This window comes from Lissotriton vulgaris, chromosome 12 (genome assembly GCF_964263255.1).
Source record: "Lissotriton vulgaris chromosome 12, aLisVul1.2, whole genome shotgun sequence".
Taxonomy (NCBI): Eukaryota; Metazoa; Chordata; class Amphibia; order Caudata; family Salamandridae; genus Lissotriton; species Lissotriton vulgaris.
Genome location: NC_141700.1, coordinates 357795423 through 357801422, shown reverse-complemented (window position 1 = coordinate 357801422; position 6000 = coordinate 357795423). Strand labels below are relative to the sequence as shown.

General features: G+C 46.2%; 1 long non-coding RNA gene across 1 annotated transcript in view; it reads right to left on the bottom strand.

The window, feature by feature from the left end:
* Nucleotides 1-559: 559 nt before the first annotated feature.
* Nucleotides 560-6000, bottom strand: part of LOC147674056 (uncharacterized) — a 54166-nt gene continuing 48725 nt past the window's right edge. Inside the window, exon 3 of the long non-coding RNA XR_015302546.1 lies at nt 560-689. This is a non-coding gene — a long non-coding RNA (uncharacterized LOC147674056). The remainder of the gene's footprint in view (nt 690-6000) is intronic.

Below are 6000 nucleotides of genomic sequence, written 5' to 3'. Positions count from 1 at the left end.
GCCCGAGGTCTCATGGTTGGGATTACAGCGACATTGATCATCGAAGGAACTTTCCCTGTCTGCTTTCTACATCTATGAGTCCCAGCCAATGAGAACACTCAGTGTATTCAAACAGCAGCCCCGCAAAATGATTCACCATGACACATTCAGCACTTACTTACCTGGCACTGATGAGGCACACGCCGAAACGCGTCTGCCAGACCATGTAATAGTGGACATCGCGACGTTGGCAAAAGTGCACCGGTGGCAATAAAATTCAGTTTGGCAACCCGAGCCTGTGTCAGACCTGTTGTAACTGAAAGCAGGATTGGTGATATATATATATATATATATATATATATATATATATATATTTATACATCAAAACAAAACCCTTTCAGGCATAGATCATTTCTGTATCACTCTATGCCTGAAAGGGTTTTGTTTTGATATATATATATATATATATATATATATATATATATATATATATATACATATGACTGGAACTTCGACATTCGGCGCAGACCAACAGGAGGCCAAATAACGAAAACGGACCCAAGTGAGCTGAGTTTAAGCGTCTTTATTTACTTCTGTGCACCTCTCACGATCGCCATGACGCGTTTCGGGCCCTGGAGTCCTTGATCACATGACATGGTCGATTTCCACCCTGTGATTTGTAGTGCTGGACTAGTCACATGGTCCCAAGCCTATAGAGATAAAGGAAATACTTCAGCCTGGACCAGAATACGTAACCAACAATTCTTACATTGCATTTACAGTTTTCAAACCCCATTTGTCATAATTAATATCGACAAACAATCCTTAGACATGTGCAAATTTATGCAATAAATATGTTAAAAACGATATTTACATTTGTGCAAAATTGCTAACATTACTATGTACTATGTACAACCAATCACTGTGGATTGAATATATGCAAACATTTTCTGGCATAGATCATTTCTGTATCACTCTATGCCTGAAAGGGTTTTGTTTTGATGTATAAATATATATATATATATATATATATATATATATATATATATATATATATACATATATGTATATTACGTTTGTTATGTTATGTTGTTATGTTACGCTTATTTCTATAGCATGCGACTCACCCGAAGGCATCTCAGGCCTTGATTAGAAATTTTAGCCTGAGACTAGAGACCAAGAATGTGATTAGAATAGAAAAGCCTTTAGATGTTTCCTAAAAGTGTTGTAAATAGAGATTTTTGGAAGGGGATCAGGCAGCTTATTCTAATATCTTGGAGCCAGATACGAGAATGATTTTCCTCCAGTGCGACTCAGTCTTATACGCAGTACTCGAAAAAGACCATGAGCCCCGGACCTAAGATTTCTGTTCGGTACGTGTTTGACGAGTCTCTTTTGAAGGTATTGAGGACCTCTTCCATTAAGCGCATTATATGTGAGACAACAGATCTTAAAAAACCATCTCTTTCTCACTAATAGCCAATGGAGCTCTCGCAGTAAGGAAGCCGAAGGAGAGCCCACTGGGCGATTCAATACCATCCTGGCCGCAATATTCTGAATCCCCTTCAGTTTGCTTAGCAGGGTCTCTCCTACCCCTGCCAACAAGGCATTGCCATAGTCCAGGCGGCTGATAATCATGGCCTTGACCAGGGTTTTACTGTGGTTTGTGGGCATTAAGGGGAGCATTCTGCGAAGCAGATGCAGGCTATAATAACAAGAGCTAGTCGTGGCGGCAATGTGATCTTTCATAGATAGAGACTGGTCTAGTTTTAGCCCTAAATTTTTAACACATTGCGTTGGGACAGGAGCTACTCCCAATTGGGAGGGCCACCAGTCATCAGACCAACTAGCTGTGGCTTTTCCCATTAGCATTACCTCAGTTTTGCCGGGATTCAGCTGGAGACAGTTATGTGTCATCCAGCTGGGGATCTCAAGCATTCCTCTGGCAAACCGTGCTTTCTCTACTACTATATCCGGACCAACAGAGAACATAAGCTGAGTATCATCAGCATATGAGATGATCTTAAAGCCTAGCTGTTCCACTATCCTTGCTAACGGAGCCATATAAATATTGAGTAGGGTCGGGCTTAGGCAGGAACCCTGAGGTACGCCTCTGTCTAAGCTGATTGAATCTGACCGGTAAGGTCCTAGCATAATTGTTTGTGTTCTGCCAGACATAAAAATCCGCAACCATTTCAAGGCTGTTCCCTGGATGCCACAGGAGTCTAGTCTCTCCACTAGCACTTCGTGTGAGATGGTATCAAATGCTGCGAAGAGATCTAATAATATCAGTATTGTCGATCCCCCTTTATCTCTTTCTTGCCTAAGCGAGTCCGTAACTGCTAAAATAGCAGTCTCGGTACTATAACCCAGTAAAAAAACGGATTGTGATGGATCAAGAATTTCATTTAACTCCAGATATTGACTTAGTTGCTTATTGATTATGCTTTCCAGCAACTTGCCCAGCAGGAGTAGTAGAGAAATCGGGCGATAATTACCGAGTCCACATGGGTCTGCTGTCGGTTTCTTCAAAATAGGACGCACGAATGCTTCCTTCCATGTTCTTGGAATATTCCCAGATTTTATGGATGAATTATACATTTTGAGAATAGCTGGTGCACAGCTGGTAGCTAAGAGAGCCATCGTCTTAGGAGGACAGAGAGCAGTAGGTGAGCCCGATTTTACCGAGGATAGTGCCTTAGAGACTTCCTCATACTCATACTAACGCTTGACCATTCTCTTCATTTATCCAACATGTTTCTGAATACAGAGTTTTGTGATTTCCAGGATGATCTACAGTTATTTTGATCCACAAGTTGATGTTCTCGTTGGGAATGTCACTCGTTGTTTGATGATTTTGTGTTGTTAATTCATGTTTTTAGAATAAAATACTGTTTTTCCACTACTGTTGACTACTAGACTTCATGACCTTGTGCGCCCCCATTTCAGTGACTACAATCTTGGATCTGGAGCACAGAGGTGTCAAGCAACGGCTGGGGTTGGTTGTTCAGGAATTCTACGAATTGGGATGAGCGGGTGGTGCGGATACAGGGGCCCTACGTTGCTTTTGTGGACATGCATCCAAGACGTGTGAGGAAGTTCAATAGGACTGGCTGTGAGACTCTTCCTACTCTCGCAGTTGTTAGTTGGAAGGTACCAGAGGCCAACAGGTGCAGCACAGCCAGCAGCTTTGTCTGCGGAAGGATGTTGATTGTCCGCTGTGATGGTACCATCAGCATGTGGGCAATGTTGCAGTGTGCACCAACTTGAGAATGGGGCGATAATTCTTTCACCACTTTTGCTGCGCTAAAGTGCCAATAACTCGGCGATAAGTCCCCACTGTTGGGTTACAGGGTGACTCTAAACAGGGCCCTTGTGTTTATTTGGACTTTGTTGTAGCTGCAAGCGAATCACAAGAAAAAAGATGAAAAAACAAGAAAAGTGGGCAGGGTACAAACATCCTGACCACCTAGGCCTGCTCAGGGGATCCTACAAAAACCCCCAGGGCCAAAAAATGATTACTATTGTTTTTAAAGCGGCTGGGTGCACGAAGCCCAAAAATGTGTTTTTTTTTTAAACGATGGGGCGTATTCTCAAGGACTTATCGCCTGGTTATTGGCACTTTAGTGCAGCAAAAGTGGCAAAAGAATTATCATCCCATTCTCAACCTGGTGAAAACTGCCGATATCGCCAGTTTTCCAATGAAAGCTTCCACATAAACACATTGCCACAAATGAGAGTGACAACTAACGTTAATGATATGCAGAGTAGGCGTTCCCGTGCAAAATTAACGCGAAAACACCACTTCCCGATATTTTCAACGACCAGCCAAATCTGGGATGCGACCCAAAAACAGGCGATAAGTCATGTTAGCAGTAAGAATTTAACATCTGCCTTTTACTGGTGTAAATCAGGACGACTACCTACAGAATGAAAGTGAGCTCAGCCCAGAGCCACAACTGAAGACCAACACATGTCATAGAGCTACTGAACATGCAGCTCCGACACTCAAGAAGGCCACAACACACACTGCCACCATGCCAGGACCTTCACCTGGACCTCCACCTCCCCTACTACCACCGAGGCAGCGCAGAACAGGACAGCGGACGTTCCCAAAATGGCATGGCCCCTCAGCCACACAATAGCTGATTGTTGGGAGAGGTGGGAACTAAGGGGCAGATTTACAACCCCCGTGCCACTTTTGCGTCACTTTTAACATTGGAAAAGTGACGCAAAAGTGGCGCAAGGAGCTTGTAAATCTGCTCCAAAGTATGTATGAAGGAGGTAAGTCACCCATCAATAACAATGTACACAATGCCAAGTGTAGTGGTGATGTGCTGGACAGGCCTCACTATGCAGAGCACAGACCTCTCGATGTGTACATATACTGCTGGTGCTTGTAGTGTTGTGGACAGTGGACGCAACCATGTTACCTCAGGCAGTGTGGAAGATCTCTGTCATGTAGCTGTGTTGTCCCCCCCTGTAAGCGGAAGTGGAGTGGGCTGGTCCAACGTACACCACTCCAGCATAGGAATGTGAATAAATAGGCCAGGGCTCTGGGCGTGGTTCACTTCTGGGAAGGCCAACACGTCTGCCAGAGCATCGGCCCTCACCTTGCCTTGAGGCCGCCGCCTTGACCGCCAGCCTTCTAGACACAGGCCCCCTGCGAACCAAGCGGCACAGCACTGCAGAGTTATATCTGACAGACTGCTGCCTTCAATGTACACCGCGGACAGCAGGGCTCACAATTCAGATCAAGTTGCGATTACAAATGACGCAGTCCAGTAGGCAACAAACATTGCTACCAGTGCGGCCCGCCCGGAGCACGCATCATTGCAGGCTGCACACACGCTAAATGCTTCTGGTGCCACTAACTGTGCAGCTCAACTCAATGCCACGTAGCTCTGGGCCCTTGCTGACCACAGCCTCCGGCCTAAACTGCGGCCAGCAGGGATCACAATTCAGATCTAGTCGCGATTGCAGATGACGCAGTCCAGTAGGCAACAGACATTGCTACCAGTGCGGCCCTCCCGGACCATGCATCATCGCTGAGTGCTTCAGGTGCCACTAACTCAGTGCACCACAAGTCACTGTAACGTAGCCTTACTGAGGCAGAATTCATAAGGCAAAAGGCTTGATCCTAGTGCGGCACGCCTAGACCAGGCATCATCGCTGTCTGCGCACGCTCTGAGTGCTTCAGGTGCCACTAACTCTGTGCAGCTCAAGTGAACGCACATAGCTGTTGGCCCTTGCTGACCGCTGTGGTCAACAGGCCTGACACTTCAGATTGAGTCGCGATTTCAGATGATGCAGTCTAGTAGGCAACAGACATTGCTACCAGTGCATCCCGCCTGGACCACGCATCATCGCTGGCTGTGCACACGCTGAGTGCTTCCGGTACCACTAACTCTCTGCAGCTCAAGTCAATGCCATATGGCTGTGGGCCCTAGCTGACCACTGCCTCCACCTACACTCCGGTCAGCAGGGCACACAATTCAAGATTAGTGATGATGCACATTGTGTAAGAGAGTATAATCGGTTAAGAAGACCAAATGCTCCCAATCTGTCCAGCTCAAATCAACGCCACATGGCTGTGGGCCCTTGCTGACCGCTGCCTCCGGCCAACACTGCAGTCAGCAGAGCTCACAATTTAAATTCAGTCTTGATTAATTAATTAATTGCACAGTCCAGTAGCCAACAGACATTGCATCCAGTGCGGCCCGCCCGGACGACGCATCATTTCTGGCTGTGCACACACAGAGTGCTTCAGGTGGCACTCACTCTGTGCAGCTCAAGTCACCGTCACATGGCTGTGCGCCATTGCTGACCACTGCCTCCGGCCTACACTGCGGTCATCATGGGTCACAATTAAAATTGAGTCTTGATTCATTAATTGCAGAGTCCAGTAGGCAACAGTCATTGCTCCCAGTGCAGCCCGGACGAACCACGCATTATAGCTGGCTGTGCACACACTGAGTGCTTCAGGTGCCACTACTGTGCAGCTCAACTCAATGCCACGTG